Here is a 21,143-nt window from a genome sequence, read left to right as displayed (position 1 = left end):
TGTGAGCGGCCGACTTCGTGTAGCCCTGAGATAGCTGCTCCATTCAATTAAAACACCCGCCTATTAATCTGTGTATCCAAACCTGGCCCAGCTTTGTGTGGTGTTCGCCGAGGTTCTTTTAAAGCAGGCCACGGAAACGAGCCGAAAACAATTTTTAGCAGCAATTCTTGCCAGAAAAACCCATCCCAGAAGGGGCGTTTGCCAGGTTCGCAGGAGAAAGCGGGCTGCAGCGGGGCCAACCCGGCCTGGACACGCCGGGCACCGCCGGGGACGGGCGCAGCGGTTCCCGGCGCTTCCCGCTTTCTCCTGCAAGGCTTTGCCATAGCTCCGGGACTATTTTTACCCTCTCTAAAAAATACACACCCTCGCAGTATGTCCGTAATTTTTCTCAGAGGCAGGGGGAAGGAAAGGTAGTTGTGCTGCAACGTTTTGTGCACGGGGAAATTAATAATAATAATAAAATCGGCAGCGTTTTTTATCGGTTGGTCCGTTGATTTCGCCGTCGCTCCAGAAACGCGCTCCGCACTCGCGGGGTCAAGTCCTGCTGGAGCTGAATGCGTTCCTTTTTTTAGCATTGGACATCCCCAAAATAAGTTTATCCTTATGCAATTATGTCCGTGCAATATTAAAAGCTGGAAATCGTAAAATCTTCCGTTAACCGTGTGAACCTGGGACTTACATCTCTGCAACGGATCATTTTATTTGTTTGCGGTTTTGTCTGGCTTCAGTTTGCATAAGCGACTTTAGAGAAAATCAACTAACCATATAGCAGCTTTTCATTTGCTAATGAAACTCAAAACACACCCGGGCATCTTTTGCAAATTACACGTATCCTTTCCTAAGTCTTCACGGATCGGGACGTGTCTAATGCTATGTTAATAAAAAATGCACTGTCATCAGGATAATCCCGTGGAGAATATAAGTTTGAATGCTGCATACGTGTCTTCGCAGTGCATCTCAGGATAAATAGAGACATTCATTGTATTTCGTCTTTTGGCAGTTAAAAAAATCCCTATTTATTATTTTTGAAGGACCTTATATTAGAAATTTAGGTTCTTTATGTAGATTTATTAAAAAGGAAAATAAGAAGCGAGCAAGGCGTGCGGCTGTGTTTGGAAAAAAGCTGCTTTAGCGAGGGCCGGGAGCGATTAAATGAAGCTGCGCGGCCGCGGTGCAGCTTGCGCCCGCTGCGGACACACGCACCCGCTCGCCGCCAAATTTCTAACTGTGCCGTTTCGTCTCTTCTCTTGCAGGACAGACCCGGCTGCCCCGGCTGCAGGTATAGTTTTTGCTTTACTTCCAAACTCTCTTGCCCCCCCGCCAGGCATTTCGCTCTCGCTTTGCAATACCCGAGCTCCGCTTTGGCTCCGCTCTGCCCTGTCTTTCACCCCAAACCCTGCGCCCTGCCCGCCCCGGGTCCCTGTCCCTGGAGGGGAAAGTCTCCCTGGAGGAGAAATAAATTCATTTTCGGGGGAGCAGGTTTAAAAGCGGTGCCGTCGCGGCTGCCCGTGGCCAAGGTGGGTCAAGGGGAAAACCCTAGAAAAGGGAAGGAAGGAAGGAAGGAAGGAAGGAAGGAAGGAAGGAAGGAAGGAAGGAATCCAGCCCTCTTGCAGCTCCTGCCAGGGTGAGGACCGGGGGAGGAAGGGGATTCACTGGGAAAAACCCTGGACGTGCACGGAGAGAGCACCGAGTGGGGGGCTGCGAGTTTTAATGAAGGATGGGAAAGGCTCTGGGAAGGGATCTGAAACCACCGTTCTCCTCAAAGAGTGGGGGGAGAGATGTGGCGATCCCCCCTCCGCGGCCGCCCGGACCTGCCCAGGACGAGCCGGTGCAGGGAGCCGCCAGCTCCCTGCCGTCGAGGGTCACGACGGCAATTTTGCTCCGCACTTGCGGCTGCCCCGGGCCCGGGGTGCAGACGAGGAGCCCCCCGGGCTGGGAGAGCCCCCGGCGGGCTGTGAACCCCCTGCAAAGGCGGACGAGCCCGAGAGCCCCTCGGCGGAAGAAAACCCGGCTTTTTAGCGGGGTTGGGAGCCGCCTTTGCAGGCAGGGAAGCAGCGCGGGCGCCCGAAATGTTCCAAAATCCGCGGCTTTATCCCCACACAGGACTGCGAGGGAAAAGGTGGGGAGGGAAAAAAAAAAAAACTCAAACAAAAAAAAAAACCGAGACGCAGCTGAAAAAAACAGGCAGGAGGCCACGGGGCGGGCACGGAAAATATAACCCTGGAGAAGGGGGGTGGCCGCGGCCGGGGGCTCCGGGCTGCGCCGTGCCCCGCTCCGGCAGAGCCCGGGGGAAGCGGGGCCGCCGCGTCGGGGCTGAGCTGAGGGTTGGGGCCGGGGGTTGCCCATAATAGCGCCGGGCTCCGGGGACCTTCCCCCCCCGGGCCGTTTTGGGGGTGCCAGGGCCGAGCCGGTCCCTGTTGTCTGTGTCCCCCCCCCTTCCCGGACCCTCGCCCCCTCCCCGCTCGCCCTGTCGGTGTTATTTTGCGAACACGATCCAGCCCTTTTTCCCAGCTTCCCGGGCAAGTCCACATTCCCAGGACGTAGGTACCGGGCTGGACGGGAGCCCGATCCGGTGGACTCCACGTTTCCCGGTGTGGGAAACTGGGAGAGAGGGCTCCGATGGGGAGGATGTGCTGGATGGGCCACTGCGGGGACCCACTGGCTGGCTCTGGGGAGGAGGCAAAAAAAAATAACCCCCAAACCCACACAACCATAAACGGGAATGTTTTCACACTAGGAAAAAAAAAAATCCCGCCCAACACAGCAAAGATTTCTAAGGCAAAGAGGAATTTTAAGGAAAAAAAAAAACACCCAAACAACTCATTTTTGTTTGAGGAAAAATGTGTTATTAATTTTGATGCTATCTATATTATAACAGGGAAAATAAAAGGGTAATTAATAGCGAGCCCGTGGGGTTAAAACTACAGAAATAAAATAGCATTTGATTTCCGTCTGAGGTCTGAACAACATGGCCAGGCCCCAGCACCATAGCAGAGTGCGGGGAGAGCATCCAGCCCAGAAGGGCGGCTCCGAGCGGGCTGCTTTCCCGAGTATTTTCCTTGTTTCGCTGTGCAGATGTGCACAGTGTGTTTGTGTGTGCGTGTGTGTGCAAGGTGCTGAAACGGGTCAGCGCTGGTGCTGCTGGGTCCATCCTGGAGAGGCAGGAGGCTTTGATTTATTGAAAATTGCAATTGGGGGGTGCGTGCGGGTGCGCTGCAACCTGCCCGCTCCTGCAGCCTGGGCAGCCTGGGACTTCCCTGGGGAGGCAGGGGGAGATGGAGAAGGCCGGAGGAGGCTAGGGGAGATGGGGAGGCTGGGGAGATGGGGTGATGGTGGCAGTGGTGGTTATAGTGGTGGTGATGGTTGCGGTGGTTGCTGGGGACGGGGGTGATGGTTGTTGGGGATGATGGCGGTTGCAGTGGTGATGATGGGAGCGATGGGTGGTGGTGGGGATGGTGGTCGTGGTGGTAGTGATCGCGGTGGTGATGGTGGTGGTGGTTGTGGTGGTAATAGACGGTGGTGGTGGTGGTTGTGGTGGTGATGGACGGCGGTGGTGGTGATCGTGGTGGGGATGGGTATGGTGGTGGGGATGGGTGGTGGTGGGGGTGGCGGTCATGGTGGTGGTGGCGATGGTGGTGATGGATGGTGGCGGTGGGGACGGCAGCGGCGCGTGTGTGCGCGCGCGTGTGTGCGCGCCGCGCCCGGCCCCTCCCCCGCCCATTGATGAACCGATAGGCGCTGCAGAGGGGTGGGAGTCAGGGGAGGTGACGTCAGGCGGGGCCGAGCCAATGAGCGGCGGCGGCGAGGGCCGGGAGTGTGAAAGCATGAATGAAAAGTGCCGCGCGCGGCTCCCCCCGGCGCAGAGGCTGCGGGCAGCGGCGGGCAGCGCCCGCGCCCCGGCGGGCAGCAGGTAGGAGCCGAGCCGAGCCGAGCCGAGCCCCGGTCCCGGCCCCGGCCCCGGCTCCGGGCTCCCCGCGGCCCGGGCTGCGGGCAGAGGCGAGGGGGGGAAGCGGAGCCGCGCAGCGCTGCCCTTGCGCCTCCGCGCAGCGTGGACGTGCCCGGGCCGGCCGCCCCGGAGGAAGGAGGGATGCAGGTGAAGGAAAGCGAGGGAGGCAGGCAGCTCTCCCGAAGGAAGGACGGAGGGATGCGGGCTCCCCCGCGAAGGAAGACAAGGACGGAGGGCTGCGGGCTCCCCCGCGAAGGGAGGACGCAGGGCTGCGGCTCCCCCGAAGGAAGGAGGGCGATGCAGGGTGCCCCCCGCAAAGGAAGGAAGGAAGGAAGGACGGAGGGATGCGGGTTCCTCCCCAGAGGAAGGAAGGACGCAGGGATGCGGGTCCCCCGGAGGAAGGAGGGATGCAGGTAAAGCAAGAAGAGGGATGCGGGTCCTTCCTGAGGGAAGGGCGGAGGGATGCGGGTCCCCTCCATGGACGGAGGGATGCAGGTCCTCCCAAGGATGGAGAAATGCAGATCTCCCCCCCCCCCCAAAAGACAGAAGCATGCAGGTACCCACCAAGGAAGGAGGGATGCAGGTCCCCCCAAGGATGGAGAGATGCAGATCCCCCCCCAAAAAACAGAGGAATGCGGGTCCCCCCCAAGGGCGGCGGGATGCGGGTCCCTGCCGCGGCGCGTGCTCCCCGCGCGCAGGGCCAGCGGGTCCTGAGCTGGGGGTAGGAGTCGCTCCCTTCCTTCTTCTTTCTTCCCTTCCCTTCCTTTCATCATTTCCTCTGTGTTTATTCTTCACTTCTGTTCCTCCAGATCTTGGCTGAATCCAAAGCATCACAAGTTATTATGTATTTTAACCGACAGGTTCTTTTTTTTTTTTTTTTTTTTTGCAGGCATTTTGTTTAGAGACCGTTAAATGTATTTATGGGTGGGGAAATGTCCTTTTGGTCTTTAATGCGTATTCGAAGTTACGGGTGCAAATTATATTTGCTTTGATTATTACTGGTTTGAATGTATTAATTTGATAGAGCTTGGGGTTATTAAAAATAATGTGTGCCTAATTCCCAGCACCTGCAGAACACCATTTGGTTTGCAAATGAAACAAATTTAAACTCGGCAGAAAATAGACTGCTCCTGTGTGGCCATCCTGTAATTCTGCTCAAAATTGTATTTTCGAGGGCCTGATCCTGCCTGTCCCCTTGACGTCCAGGAGAGCTTAGCCCTGGGTTCCTTGGGTCGCGGGAGCAGGGCCACTGATGAAACTGGGTGCTGACAGTCCCGATCTCATTGCTAATATTTGCATCTCTCTTTATTCGTTTCCTCTCTCATTCCTTCCTTAAAAGACATGTGCCACCGAAACCTGCTGGAGAAGAAGGAGGTTGGCTTTTTCCTGCTAATGCTGTAGACTTCAGGGGTTGGTTGTTATCTTTGGTTATCTAGCTGTATGAGTGGTGTCAATTCTTCATAAAGCTAGATAACCGAAAGTAAAAATAACCCCATTACACGCCTGAGGAGGATGTGGAGAAGAAAGGAAATTCATCAAAAGGAAGATGAGGAAAAGAAAAAATGAAATGAAAAGAAGGAAGAGAAAGGAAATGAGAGGCGGAAAAAAAAGAACTGGGGAAAAAAAGACAACTTTTTGAAACTGGAATTAAAACCCGAGGTAGGATTTTTTTTTTTTTAAGAACCTATTTGCTTCCTATGTTCTTAAGAAAGAGTTTACTGATTCTGTGCATGTGAAGAAAACGTCTGTCTTGAGAAAGACAAGGATGTTGCCGCTCTCTCCTCTGCTGTTAACTATAATTGAATTAACAAAGTAAAACTTCCAATCAGATTATGAATTAGTTAAGTACAGGACACAGACTACAGATCAAGGATGAACTTTCATTGCGTAACCAGTCGTATAGCATCAGGGAATCCATAAATCAATACAGATTACTGTGTTGGATTATCTGTTTAATAAAGCAGCAACAGAGCAATGTTTATTAATGGCTGTTTCGAAAATACGAGCACTGGATTCTCTTTTTTTTTTTTTTCCTCTCCTCCCTTATATGTTTAATTTTGTTCCCAGACAGAAATAACTTGAGTATCAGGATTAGAAAGAAGGAGATGATGATTTGGAAAATGGTTTCTTGCAGTTTTCTTTGTTTTTTTTCTTTCCTAGTACCTCTATCCAACTGCCTTCTTTCTTTCTCTTTAACCCTTTGTCTATGAACATTTCTTTGAATGGATTCAAGATTCCAGGATTGGGGATTTACAAAAAAAAGCCCAAAACCCTTAAGTTATGTATGAAACTGCATGAGGCTAATTGGGGAGCTTGATTTTGTGTAATTTATCCCCTCTGACTGCAAATTCACGCTGGTCCTTACCCCTTTCGCTGGATTATCTCTCAACTTCCTCCGTATGGAATCTGAGATTTTTGCCTGCTCTACCTTAGAAGGGAATTTTGGGTCAAAGACGTGGACTGGGTGCATCGCGCTCGCTTTTAATGGTCAGACTGGTTGACTTAGATGCCATCTGCAAAATATAGCAGCCTGTTGGGAAAGGCGTCTTGATGATGCTTAGAAGAACACAAAAGGTCTTGTAATGGATTAAGATATGCATTATATAGAATCGCAGAACGGTGATTCCAAGGGAAAAAAAAAAAGATTGCATAATAAAAAAAATCAAGTATGGGTGACAGCACTAATTTTGGAAAGGAGCATTTTTAGCATTGCAACTCCGTGAGACCCCTCTCCCGTGAGACGTAGGAAAAGAACTGACTTGTGAGCCTTGCTGGACCCGCTCGTTTGGCTCGTGCGCTGGCTGAGCTCATCGGGACCTTTAAAAAGAGCAGAAGACACTGTCCCTGGTACCTTGGCCAGGAAAAGGCTGTAGTTGCGGGTGCAATGTGAAAGATTTGTCCTGCTCATATGATTACTCGAAATTAATAAACAAGATTTCTTCCCCCCCCCCCCCGCTCGCCCTCTAAATCAGAATAATTCACTGCCTGTGTTCACTCCCCACTATGATCTGCTTGGGGAGAGCTTAAGGAAAACCTCCCTCCTGTCTTCAATGATTCATTTAGGTGCTTCTATTGTTCCAGCGGTTGTGTCCGAGCGCCTGGGCCGTACAGCCCGTCGGAGTAGGGACCTAGGGAAGTTCTTGCAAGCTCCGGTTTTATTCTCTGCCTTGTTCTCTGTTGCCTTTTGGCCGGTTCTCCCTCAAAATAGCTCAACGCATCGCCGTTCCAGGCCGGCGATGGGCAACCGAGAGCCGGAAACCACCCGAGCCTGGGTCCGTTGCAGGGAAGGGAAAGTCCTGCATGGACCTGGTGGGACCCAGAGCATCTTGCAGAGCACGGCGCGGTGCAGGACGAGGTCAAGCCCCGTTGCCTTGGGTGGCAGCTGGGTTTTGCCGCACGGCAGACGGAGCCGGGAGGCAGGCGGTCGCCGCCGGAGCCGGCTGCGACCCCGTGAGTCCTCGCGCGAGCCGGTCCGGGCGGCTGCTGGCCCGGGCGAGGCGGACGAGGCGCTTTTATCCTCGGATGAGCATGGGTGAGCTGCCACGTGCCAGCTACCATTGGCCAGGATCTCCCTTCAAGGGGGGGAAAAAAAAAACCGCGTCTTTTGTCCAATGAGGGGCCGGGAACGATGCCGCGCGATCAGCTTTTGGCTTTCCGACGTGGCCAATCGTGCTCAGCCCGGAGGCTGGGACGGGATGGTGTCGCTTGCCGGGGGAAAACAAAGGCGCAGGCAGGAACGGGGGGTTTTGGAGCCGGGATGCGGGCGAAACGCGGGGGGATGCAACCCGGCAGAGCCCGCGCCCGGGACGCCGTCCCTCCGGCCACGGAGGACAACGGGGCGCGTGCCGAGCCCCGGATCTTCCTCCGGCGTAGCTCAGCATCAGCGCGCGCCCGGCGCCGGTCGAGGCTCCTTTGTGCTCCCCCCCGGCAGGGCAGAGGGGATCCAGCCCCGCTGGCCTCGCGGCAGAAAGGCTTTAATCTGATTTTTTTTTTTTCTTTTCCGGTGGCGGGTGAGCGTTTCCAGTTGTCGAAGTGACCGCCGAAGGTCTCGAAGGCCTTCGGAGACATGAACTGTAATGGTCTTGCAAACAGCTGATTTTTTTTTTTCCTTTCCCCCCCCCCCCCTCTCTTTTCACCCCGATTTGCTCCCGGATCACACTGGTAATAAGAAAGCCCAGCGCATTGGCATGACATTGATCCCAATTGCAGCTCGCATGTGGCCATTTAAGCTTGCTCGGACACCGTGATTTGACTGCTCCGTTCTCCCTTACGTCTACGTAACTGCTGGAGACGTTAATGGGCGACAGGCTGCCGTGGTCTGTATGGAGAGATTAGCTCGCCACCGTCTTTTTCACGTTTTGAAACGCTGTGGTTGCGGTGGAGGGGGGGAAAAAGGAGCAGATGCAATGCTAGGGTTTCTGTGGTTCGGCCGGTCATTGAGAAGAACTAGCCTATACGAATGCAATTATTGAAAATTCATCGTTTCGTTCAATAGGTCACTTTGGAAATGCTCCAGGAAAGGCTCTGGGATCGAGTGTCTTTTGGCTCCTGTCCTTAAGGCTTATGCAAGGGGTGCGAAAATGCAGCGGATCAATCCGTTATTTAAACCAAAGCCCCTTTGCGCCGCTCATGATACTGGGGAGCCTGAAGCGAGTGCAGCTCATTTTGGGCTGCTTTACATTGCCAGAGCAGCGTAAGAAAAAACCCTTCTGTAAGTCAGATTTCTAGCTGCGATGTGCTGCACTTCTCCCATCCCCGACGTGCGAAAGGTTGGGGAATGTGGACAGTTAATAAGTCACTGTATGGCTCTGCAGAGGAGGTGAGGGGTGGACGGACAGACGGACGGTCCCGGGCCGAGTAGCTCGTCCGCGGGCGCTGCACCGGCCTCCCTTGGGCTCAGAAACTTCTGCATGACAGAAGTTCAGGTATTCCCATCCTGGCCTTCCTCCTCCTCCTCCTCCTCCTCCTCCTCATCCCCAGGCTGCTCCGGCCACGGGAGTTCGGCCCTCTTTGAACCGAGGGTCTCGGCCGTGGGGAGCAGGCAATAGCGGTGCTTGCTGCAGGCCAGAAAACTGGAAAATGTAAAAATATATCCATGTTTTCTGACATTTCCAGTAGAAATTAACTTTTTGTTTGGAAAGGGGAAAATATTTCTTTTTTTGATGAATAATATTGATAAATTCTCAGCTCCAAACTGTTAAAAATACTTAAAAAAAATAATTCTGGATTTTTGTGTTTGAGGAAAGAATTCCTGATCAAAGTAATTTTCTGCTTTTTTTTTTTTTTTCCTTAATTATAAATATAGCAAACAAAAGGACGGGCTGATGTGGATACTTCCAAGCAGCAGGGACACAGGAGGTTGCGAGGATCCCAGTCGGGAGCCGATCGGTGCCTTGGTTTCCCAGCTCCTCCTGGCTGTCGATCCGGCAGGGCTGGGCTCGTTCCCGGCTCCTCTCGGAGCCGCGGTGGCGCATCCGTTGTGCAACCACAAAGAAATCGTGTATATATATATATATATATATATATATATATATATATATATATATTTTCCCTCCTCCTCTTCCCAAGCACTTTTGCATCCCGGCCCGCGTGGTTTTTCCGGTGCTCTCGAGGCCGGGAAGCGGCGGCGGGTTTTCGGGGCTGCGCCTTGAGCCATTCCCGGGCACGGGAAGCTCTGGCTTGCTTGGAGGCGTCGGGCGCGCGCTGTGCAAAGGCGTTTCCAGCCGTCGGCACCTATGGAGGCACCTATGGAGGTCAAAAACACCGCTGAGACCCTGCGGCCTGTGCAAGGGGGCCGAGAGGGGCGCGCGGCTCCGTGCAAACAGTTGCGTTTTCAAGGGACCGATTTTTTTTTTTTTTCCTTTTTTTTTCCGCCGGGATTATGCTAAACCGGCTGAGTGGGAGCGCTAAGCCGCCCTAGGAAGCAGATCAGGCCCGGCTTTAATTTCCGAGAGCGGCGGAGTTGGTGGGAACGGCGGCGCGTGCACGCGCGATGCCGCGCATCGAACGGCGCGAGCACGTCGCGCAGCTCGCAATGCCCCGTGACGGCGGGGGAGCGAAATATTCCACTTCTCACGGTGGCTCATAGGGGCAGGTTGTTTTCGGGATTCCCAGGCTGATCCGGCTGGGATGGCGTCTAGGCCAAATAACCTCTCGCTGGCATCAGCGAGCACCAGCTGGCTCCGCGGAAAGTGCTTGAAACCCTACAATTACGGGATAATGTATTCGGAGAGAGTTTCTCTGCCTTCCACCCCCACGCTGGCGAGTTTATATCCCCACCCGGATCCTTCAAAAATGGCCACGAAACGCGGCTGCTTTTATCAACTCTGATTTTTTGGGGGGTTTATTTATCGATCCTGTGTAGCAGGGAGATCTGCAGAGCCGAGCAGCGGGGGGGGGGAAAAAAAAACCCAAACCAAATTTCTTACAGTTGCTTTTGGATTTGCTTTTGTGCCTCCGGTCTTGGAGGAGGAATCGTGGCTTTGCAAGGAGCTGGGCTCCACGTACGGCGGCGTTCGGCAGGGGGAAAAGGCTCGGTGAATTAAGGCATGGGACTTTGGCTGCAAAAGGGAGTTGGGCTCCTAATTCGCTCGGGAGCTCTGATTAATCCCGCAACGTGCGGCTCGTTCCTCGAGGACTTTTTCCCCTTTTCGGAGCCGATTCCGCCTGGGAGAAGCAGCCGAGAGCGGCAGCACCATGGCCTGCGGCAGCCACCGACCCGGCGCCCGCTTTGGCCTACGGATCCCCGTCTCCGGCGGATTCGCTCCCTTCTGCCCCTTTGTTTGGGCTTCGAGCAACCCCAAAACTTGACCCCTCTTTAAAAAAAAAAAAAAAAAAAAAAAGTTATTTTGCTCCCCAAAACGCCCGTTTCTAGGGAAGCAGCGGCTGGGTTTGGCAGCCGGAGGCCGTGCAGGCTGCACACCCGCATCCCTCCCAAAGCGGCCACTGATTTTTTTTGGGGGGGAAAAGTGGTGGCCGGGGCTCTTGGGTGCGGGATTTCGGGGGGGCTCCAGAGCCTAAATTATTATTATTTTTTATTTTTTGCGTTTGTTTTGTTTTGAAATCATTTTTGCCGCCCCGCGCGGGGCTCGAGAACCGCAACCTCCGGCCGCTTCCCTCCCCCTCGCCGGGCTTTTGCAGCCGGGGCTCCTGCCCGGGGTCTTCCCGCGGGCTCTTATCTCCGATAATCCCGCGGTAAGAGGGCTTTCTGCTTGTTATGACACCCGGTGAAAGCGTGGGAGAAAGCTCCATTCTTCGCCCTTGTCCTCCGCGGCCAGCCGCTGGGCCGAATGGGAGGCTTTTTTGTGTCTCTGTGTGCCTGACTAATTGAGCTGAAGGACTTGCGTCTGGAAGGGCTTGAAAGGGACTTTTGTTGCCGGCGGCGGAGTTTGTGGAAGGCGAACGAGCCGCCGCTTTCTTAGGCGACGCGGGTCCCGGGCAAACGGGACTCTCGGGCGCTCGCGCCTCCCGGGGAAAATCAGGGGGGGAAAAAAAAACCCAAAAAGTGGGTTGCAAAATTCGGTCCGGCAAGGGTTTGCAATCCGGCGAGCTGAGGAAATCTGGGGCAAAGTGATGATGCCGGGAGCCTTCGCCTCCTGCTTTATTTTTTTTTTTTGAGGCCTTGGCATCAAACCGCAGGTTTTCCCACCGCGATCTCGGGGGAAACGGTTATTGCGCTGTCTAACGTCGCCGCGGCGTCCCCTTCGGTCCCGCGCCTCCGGGAGCGCCGCGGCGATGGAAATCGCTGTTCCAAAATTCCCCGCGCGCGGAGCGGTTAAAAGCCGGGATCCTCGCCGGGATGCACTTTAACCCGCGCTCGGAGCAGGGCGGCCTCGTGGCCGTGATGTTGCATTGACTTGCGGGGGCGAAGGGTTCAACCCCGGGTTTCCTAATCCCCGGGTTTGGGGCGTCTCGGCCGGGATGCGCCGCCGAGGTGCCCCAAAGTAGCCCCCAAACTGGAGCTCTCTAGAAAGAAACGCGAAGGTCCTGCTGGGTCGGGGGGGTTGCTGGCATCCCCGCTGCGCCGTGGAACTCGAAGCGAAGCCCAGGGTAGAAACGGGGAAGAAAAAGGGCGCATGGTGACCGTCCGGCAGGTCGCGCGAGGCGAACGCGGAGCGGGGTCTCCTCTGCCCTAGCTGCGTTTCGCTGCAGCCGCTATGAGCTGCGCTCGCCCGTCTTAGGGGTGCAAACACCTGGGCCTTTTATGGAGACCGCTGGGAATTGTTTTGCGGAAATACGTTGGAAAAACTGAGCCTCCCGCGCGCTTCGCCCCCAAAGCGGGTATCCAAAAATCGCTGTTTTAATTTGCAAACGCAGCCGTTCTTCTCTCCCCTCCCTGCTAACTTTTGGAGATGAACCGTCTCTCTTACCGTCTCAGCGTAAAAATCCCGTGTGTTATTTATGTATTTATTTATTTATTTACTCCCCTTTGTCATTTTGCATTTCTTCGCATCGATCTCTCCCCTTTAAGCGCTAGCGCAGGGGCCTCTTCGGCAAGAACCGCTCTCAGAGCTGCCAGACTCCATCCCGCCCCCCGCGCGGATAAACGCGCTCAGCGTGTGCTATTTGGCAGCAGGTTTCTAACGCAAAGTGATTAAAATGTTTCGAAAGTTGGATTTTTGAGATGGAGCCGGCGAACGTGCCCGACTCCCCTTTTTTCCCCCCGTGCCCAAAGGCCCAGGGTGGGCGCTGCCACGCGATAACTTTTGCCGCGGTGCCTATGGGCCGCGTAAATGATGGAGGTTTGCAGGCCAAAGAGGCATGTCGAGGATGGGGAGAACCAGAGCAAAGCTTTGTGAAACAGGTGTAAAATGACTTTATATATATATATGTATACACACACACACATATGCATACATACATATTATATATACACATATACATACTATATATATGTATATAAAAGCATACAAAGGAAAAGAGAGGAGAGTGAATGGGAACCCTGTTTTAAAAAAAAAAAATCGCTTTTAATGAAAATGGTGCCTAACCCTTATTCACGTGACGCTGCAAGGGAGGTTTTAGGGAACTGAGCAATTTCTGCAGCGCTTCCTTCCCTGCACGGTGCTAAAACCCCCAAACTTGACTCTCTTTCCAGCAGCCTCAGCTCATTCCTGCCGCGAGCGGAGCGCCGGGGACGCCTGTGACGCCGGGTAGCCGCTAAGCGCCTCCTCGCCGGTTGCCGTCCCGGGTAAATGCCGATTTGCATGCTGTTTGCGCGCTCCTAAGGCAGCGCTCGACAAGTTTGCTTTCTCAGCACCGCGGTATGATAATGATGCTGCGTATTAGTCATGAGCAGTAAGGAGCCGTCTGCGCGAGCGTCGCCGGCTGCCCGGCGAACCCCGCCGCCCTCCCAGCCCTTCCTGCAGAGGAGCTGCTTTTCCCTACCTGCACTTTAAATCCCCCCTTTTTTAAATTTTTTTATATTATTATTATTTTAATTGATATCGTTTCCAAGAGTTATTCAAAGATCTGCCCCGTTCCAGCTTCTGGAATTGTGTGCAAACGTGGAAATTGTGGCTCGGAGTCAAAAGCAAGTGAAGGGCGCCGGGAGCGGAGCAAAGCTCGGAAACGCAGAGCTGGTCTTCTGGCCTTCAGTGTGCAAATAAAAAAAAAAAAAAAAATTGCTGATTACTCCCCTTTTCCCCCATCTTTTTTTAGCAGGGAGGGGGCCGACTCGCTTTTTTTGAGCGCTCAAGGCTTGCGGAAGTGCTGCGTGTTTTCGACTGTGGAGAGGCCTCGCTAGGCTGCAACCTACTGCGACCAGAATAACTAAAAACATGGGTTTATTTTTATAAATGGCCAGTAATTCTGGGTCCTCGCGCTTCAGAGCGCACCAGACTGCCTGTAAATCTGCCGTTTTTTGCATTGCCTCTGAGCAACCCCCTAAAACCCTGAATCGAATTGGGAAGCTCTTGCCCTAGCAGAGATTATTGCTCCTGCCCCCAAAAGCTTCTGGCTTAAATAATAAGAGTTTTCAAGCAGTTGGGAAGAACCAGGTGGGTACTGGAAGGAGCTATGGGAAATAATAGAAAAATCAGGTGGTTTTAGCTCAGACGAGGCATGAGGAGGCCAACCGCAGCAAGACGATTATTATTGCTAATCAATAGCAGCACAGCTCTGTGATATTCGGAATTTTGCAAGACGTGTATTTCTGCATTTTACTACTCATTTCAGCACGCGTAGCTCCGGTAATTCCTGCAGGTGTTTTCTTTTAGCCAGCGGCACCGTCTAGACGAAGTTGCGAATCCGGGGGCTGCCGCCAGCCGTCGCCCGGGTCGCTGCCGCTCCTCTGCGCCCGGCGGGTTTGCTCTGATTGGGCTGGGAAATTGCTTTTTTTTTTCCCCGTATTTGCTCCCCAAAACAGAAAAACCGCAGGGTGAGCTGCTGTCGTGAAATCCCGGCCTCGATGCATAGTAATGCATTTTTTTTCCGATGGGAAGAGAAAGGAGATGGGTGGGAGCATGGCTGAAGGCGCCGCCGCGGTCTGGGCCCTTCGGCTTTGGCCTTCATCGCCATCCCTTCCTCTTCCCCCTCGCCTCCGCGGGATGATTTGCTCAGCCAGCACCGGGGGAAATTCATATCATTTCTTCCTCAGTGCAAACGCCCAAAACGGCGCAGGGATTTTGGTACGTTTTTCTCGCATTTCTTTGCTCCCGGTGCGCGGGTTGGGCTTAAACACCCAACTCTCCGCGGCTGCTGTCGCGTATCGCCGGGAGGGTTTTCCACGCTGTGGACAGCCACGTTTTCTTCTTTTTTTTCCCTTTAATTCCCCGTTTAAGCCCTGCTTTGTCTTGTCTCCTGCCGACACGTCTAACGAAGGGGCAGCCGCTCCTGTGCCGATGGTTTTTTTTATTATTATTTATTTATTTTTTCTCGCTCTTTGTTTTACCCATCGCCGTGTCGCGCAGCCCGACGCCCAGCACAGGCGGCTCGGTGCCACCCGTCCCGTGGGGACCGGGAGCCGTCGGGGCGACGGCGGTGGAGGAAAACGGGGGAACAAAAAGCCCGAAGGAAGACACCGGCGTTTTCAGGGTTGCTGCCGCTGCCGTCGTCGCGGCGTCGCGCGCGAAAGAGTTAACCCATTAGAAATGCCGAGCCCTTCTTCCGATAGTTAAACCTGATTTGCATGCATTTGCATAATGAATGTCATTTGCATTCTTGGAGGTTGGCTACTTCTGTGGGAAAAGTCAAAGCGGGATTGTGGCGGGGGGGGGCACCGGCGAAGAAAGCAGGGCGGATTTTCCCGCACCCCACGGGCCCCCTCCCGCGGCTCCCGCGGCTCCCGCGCCCCGCCGGGGGCTCGCGTTCCCGCGACGCCTTCCCGCTGCACAAAAGCCGGCGGCGCCTAGGCCCGACGCGCGTCCTCGCCGCTTCCCCCCCCCTTTCTCCCTTTTTTTTTTTTCCTTTTTTTTTTTTTTAATTTGCTCCTCCAATTCCGCCTTGGCTCCCGTCCCCCCGCGCCCTCCTGCCGGCCCTGCTCCCCTCCCCTTTCCCCGCGGGGGCATGCGTGCTGAAACGGGAGCAGAAAGGGGGGGAAGGAAAAAAAAAAGGAAAAAAAAAAAAAAAAAAGGTGGGAGCCACCATTTTAGGCAGCCGGCATGTGTTAAAATGGCCGATGCTGTTCCCGAGGCCTGGCGACGCTCCGGGAGCCGGCGGCATTCCCGCTGCATCCCCGCAGCATCCCTGCTGCATCCCCGCAGCATCCCGCCCGCGGCGCCCTTGGGTCGAGACCTGGCCGAGGCGCCGGCAGCGTTTTGCTCGACGGGATTTTCCCTTTTTTCCCTCCCTGTGGGTCGCTGAGGTTGATTTTTTTTTTTTTTTTTGCTTTTTTCCTTCTTTTTTCCCTTCTCACCTCTGCGGCGGGGGCGAGTCCCGGTGAGGCGGGAACCCCCGGACCTCGCTTGGGGGAGCGTGGGCCCTGCGTGGCCCGGCCGGAAGGAAAAAGGGAAAATCGGCTTTGATTTTATTTGAAATTTTTGCAGAGGGGACGGAACCAAAGGCAATTGTCCAGTTCTCTTTTTTTTTTAAAGAATTTTTTTAATCGATGCTAAAAATCCCCACTGAGTACAGAGCTGTTTGGGCTTCAGGGCTCAACCCCAGTATTTCTGTTAGTGTCATTAGGTGAAATTTATTCTTAATTTTTTTGTGAACTGCAGTAATATCAAGGAAATAGCTCTTTTCCTTTTTTTTTTCTTTTTCTTTTTTTGGATTAGAAAAATGCACCAGCCTTGGTTGTCTCTTACTGAGGACGTGTGTTGGCTCTTTTGGGGAAAAGCCGTGTGAATCGCAGCTGAGCTCCTACCCTGCTTGTGCTCGATCCGCCCAGGCGCGAGGGGCTTTTACCTGGCTCGGGGCAGCGCAAAATCAGGGCGTGAGAAATCATTGCACTAACGCCGGTATGAACGAGGGAAAAAATCGCTTTATAGGACACCTAGCCCGATAGGGTATGAATCGTGCTACGGAATTGCAATATTTGGCGTGCTTTTCACTAAAGATCCGCCTGCGCGAGGTCTGCGATTTGGGTGAAAACCTTTCCTGCGTTGCCCCAGGGCCGCTTCGTTGCTCTTTTTAATTTCTCCCCGTCCCGCCGTTGCCCCGAGACCTAGAAACGTGTTTTCGGCCCGCGTCGGGGCGGCTGCTCGCTCAGGAATGGGAAACGCTCTCCTAAAGCTTGCAAAAGTGCACTAAGGCTCTTGGCTCCGCGGCTAAGCGGCGCCGCCGTAGTCGAGTCCTCGCTGCTTTTTTTTTCGTGACCTTTGGTGCCCGTTGCACGGATTTTGCTCGTTTTTTCTCGTCCCGCCGCTGCGAGGCCTCGGGAAGCGTCGCGTAGCGGTGCAGGAGGAGACGAGGTCTGGACGGTCCCGCTCTCCGTTGCCACTTATCCGCTCTCCAGCCTCGACAAATCCCTTCGTTTCCACTGGGCTGGATCGTGTCTTTGATTTCTCCGGCGTTATCGATCCTTTTCCCCCGTCCATCAGTCCCCCAAGTCATCAAGAAGCGGGCAGAGCCGCTGGGTTAAAGTTGCGGGAATACGTCGCGTTGGGCGCTTTTCTCCGGGTTTGATCAAACTGTTTTCCCACCACGCGGGTCCCTGTTGGCCTCTGGAAATGGGGGATATATTATATACGGGGGATATATATTTAAATATGTTTTTTGGGTTTCTTTTTTGTTTTTTTGGGTTTTTTTTTTTGTCTGTGCCCTAGGCACCTTGCTTGCGGTTCGCTCGCCCAAACTCTCCAGCAACCAGGGATTTTGTTATAGCCTTAACTTCCATTATTGCTGTGTTGTTACGTCTTAATGCTCCAAATTCACGTCCTTCCCACCCGAGGTAACAAAGAGCATCTTTAGTGGGTTTTTTGGTTTTTTTTTTGTCTTTTAGGTGTAGAATTTGCGGAAGAGGGTAATAAAGGTGGTTTTGTCGCTTTTGTTTTTAATTCAGATTACCAAAGCGTAACACGGACCCGGGAGCGGGGACCGGGAGCACCGAAAGCCCCCTCCAAATGCCAGGAGGCACCGGAGGCGCCAGCAGCATCTCTCTGCGCCGGGGCGCAGCCGCACCGTGCCGAAACGCGGGGAGCCGCAGCCGAGCCGCCCTCGCGCCTTCCTCCTCCTCCTCCTCCTCCTCCTCCTCCCTCGCGACACGCATCCCAGCCGGCACGTGCGGAGCCGAGGGCTCCCGCGGCCGCCGACCCGCTGGGAGCCGAGCTCGGAGCCGCCCGCGCCGGTGAGCCCCGGGGCGGTGGGAGGGTTTGGCGGGGAGGGGAGTGGCGAAGCTGCCCCGAGGCGCGGTGATGGGCACGGCGCCGGGGTCGGGGACGGCGCGGCGTTAATGAGGCGCGGGCGAAGCGGGGGCCGTCGCCCCCCGTGGCCGAGGCTGAATCACAAACTCGCCATTGTTTCGGGGCGGCTCGGGCGCGTTTCCCTTCTCCCCCTCCCTTCGCCTTCCCTCTCCGCTCGCCCTCGCACAAAGCTGTCATTGTGCCGGCGACTCGGCGACGGCAGCGTTATTTGGTCCAAAAAAAAGAGAAAAAAAAGAAGAAAAAAAAAAAAAGAAAAGAAAGAAGTGGGGAGGGCGGGGGGGGGACCCAACAAGGTGAAGAGGTTTAAATCAGCTTAGCCCAAATGCCAATTAAAAACCAAAGAGGATTAGGCTTGTGATCAGCAGAATAGACGGTCATTGTACCCGGACGAGGGGGTCCCCCCCTCCGGTGCCACCTCGGCCGCGCTGACGCTCCCTCCGTCCACCGTCACCTCCTTCCCCGCGCGGCGGGATGGAGGGATGCGGCGCGGCGGCCCCTCGCCGGGGGTTAAATCCGCTGGAGCCGGGCTGACGTCCGCCCGCGGAGCGGGGCAGCGTGAGCCGCCGGGCACCTTTCCGGGGCGAAGACCTTCTGCTCGCGCTGTTGTTTGTTTGAAGCTCGCGCAAGCACGCTTGCCTTGGCTGGAGGTCCGCCTTGGAGAGGTCTTGGAGCTCCAAGGGGGCTTGGACCTCTCCAAGAGGTCCCCTTGGAGAGGGGTCCCTCTGCCAGGAGGAAGATCTCCCCCGAAACAGGCTCTTAGCCCAAGCGTGTCCCTTGGTGGTGAGCTACGCCGGTTGGAGGACACCAGCGTGGAGGCCAACGTGGGGCGTCCGAGGGGCTGCCGAGGTGCTCGGGAGAGACTGTCCCCTCGCAAAACCTTCTCTCATAGCCCCGTGTGCCGAGTTGCTCGCCCCGATGGAGAGCTCGCGCCTGGATTGCCGGCTCGAATGACCATGGAGGGCTTCGTTCAGATCTCCGCACGTTGAGCGCGGTGGGGAAGCACGCGGAGCATTGCAAGGGCTCTCTGCCAGCATGGGGACATCCTGAGAAGACTTCTTCTGCGCACGCCCCACCACGGCCTGGAGACCTCGAATGCCCCGTTCCCTAGCTCACTGTTTGCCTAACAGCACGATTTGGGGTCTACAAAGGTGGAAGCAGAGAGACCAGCGAGGACAACACGTGTTGGTGTCGCGTCCTCATCGGAGAGGACCCTGGGACAGGTTTTGCCGTTGCACGTGCACGCCTCGACAGCTGCCCGCGCTCACACTTCTGCAACTCGCCCCCGGCTCTAAGCACCTCTTAACAAATACCAATAAATCGGTAAACCGCCGGTAATAGACGTTTCGTGTTGATACGGCTACTTTTATATAGCACATGGAGTCTACCGGAGCTGAGGTTTCATTCTTGATGGCACCAGCGGCGCTGGAAAGGCAAAGCCCCACGTATCCCAAATGGCGTACCCATCTAAAACGCGTATCAGCCAGCCCAAAAGTATCTTTATATCACACCAGCAACATGAAAAAAGGTCTTAAGTATAAAATGCAATTTTACACTAACTTCAAGGCTTCTTCGCACTTTCCAAAAGAGAGATGCCAAGTGTACGCGGGAAGCAGGCCAAGAGGGAAGACGTTGAAGGGACATTAGCAGCTAATTCGGGTGGCACTTTGCCATATCTGTTGCATAGGTCCAGGCAGGTTCCAGGAGGTTTTATTTTAACAGCGTTGAAGTCATTTTGGCTGACAGCTCAATCCAAGCCCTCCTTTGCTTTCCGCACCGTGTTAGATGTCTCTCTTGAGCAGTTGTGGGTGTTAAGGAAGCCCCTGCGTGTCTGTCCCTTCCTTTCTGCTGTGTGAGTCCTCTCCGTTAATGGAGAGTGCCGTCCGGCTGAGGATTCCCCGGTGCCGTGGTGGATTCGTGGCAGGTCCCTCAGGGCAGATCTTCCCATCCGGGCTTGCACGTGGAGCCGGCTCATGGTGGAACGTCTCTGGAGATGGCCAGAGGGAGCCCAGTCGCCCCCGAATCGCCGCCCGGCAAATGGTCCTCTGAGAAGTTGGGTGTAGACGTCGCATTGCCGTGCTCAGCTGTAAATGCAAAACGCTCCAGCTTTTGCTCCTTATGGAGGAAAAAAGAGTCAAAGGGCCTTTTTGCTGAAGAGTCAAAGAAGGAGGAAGCATCCCACCTCCAGACGGGGCCGGGACCAGGAGCCATGTGTCCCCCTTTCCTGGGCATGGTTAATCCACGGTTAGCAGCAGCTTGTGGAGCATCCTCAGGAGCACCTCTGCTCCTGGGAAGCGTGACGGACCAGAGGCGTAAGCGGGCGGAGAGATGCTGGGAACGCGTTTTCTGGTGCGCAGCGGGGCTCCACGGAGCGGAGGAGACCAGCTCCGGGTGGGAAGGTGGGAGACGGGGAAGAAGATGCCGTCGCATAGAAGGTTCTCTGCCTGGCCGGCGCGGTCCTTTGTGGACGAGGGTCCTCGCGGCCCCTTTGTGGCCGCCGCGTAATTTATGATATGAGCGGCGGGGGCCATTGTGCCGGCCCGTCCCGTCGGTTCTCCGCAGCCTTCTCCTTCTCTTCCCAGACCCCCGCTGTGCTCCTGCTACTGTACCGTTGCTATGGGACGGGATGCCCGCGCCGCCGCTATGCGGGGCCGGACCGCCCGCACCCATCTGGAGCTCCGAGCCCGCCCGGCCGCCCGGCCCCGGCGACGTGCCGAGGGCCTGGGAATGAGGCCGGCGGCCCCTCCAAGTTCACGGCCGGCCCAGGCTCCATTCTCCATCCTCCCTTTCAGCGCCGGCAGGGTCCTCGGCGCATACAGATCCCCCCCGTCCCTTTCTCCCGCTGACAAGTGCGCACATAAATAAATTACCCCCACCGGGCCGGTGGGGAACAATCTGTCCCCGAAACGCTATTCAGCGCCAGACAGGCCCCATTATTCCCCCGATTAAAGCCGCTGGAGTAGCTTGCAAGGGTTACAGTTACTCTGTCAAACTGTAAATAAGACACTAAAAATAAAGGGAGCGAGCGCGAGAGCGAGGAAGGGGGGGGGCGGGAAAAGGAAAGCCAGACTAATGCCTGCTGCTAGGGAAACCGAACGAATCCCTAATGACGCCTGTGTACAAACTGCGGAGAATGGGGGAGAAGTGACAAACGGACCTCGGGCGGCTTGCGGCGAGCTGCTCGTCCCGGGAGCCGCGGCCGGATCCCCTTGCGCCTCCGCCTGTGCTCCGGGCCATGCCCCGCGTTAGGAAAGCGCCTCCAGCCCGGGCTTAGCTTTAAGGAGAGGTCTAGGTCTTGCCGATGCATTTATTTTCCGGGAGCACCGGACGCTGCTGTTCTCCCGATTTGGGGCCAATGGGAGAAACTGTCGTTGTTCGGCTCCGGGTCCCTTTTTGGGGTT

The sequence above is a fragment of the Apteryx mantelli genome, chromosome 31, assembly GCF_036417845.1.
Source record: "Apteryx mantelli isolate bAptMan1 chromosome 31, bAptMan1.hap1, whole genome shotgun sequence".
NCBI lineage: Eukaryota > Metazoa > Chordata > Aves > Apterygiformes > Apterygidae > Apteryx > Apteryx mantelli.
The sequence above is the reverse complement of the archived record's forward strand: the minus strand, read 5'-3'. Positions refer to the sequence as shown.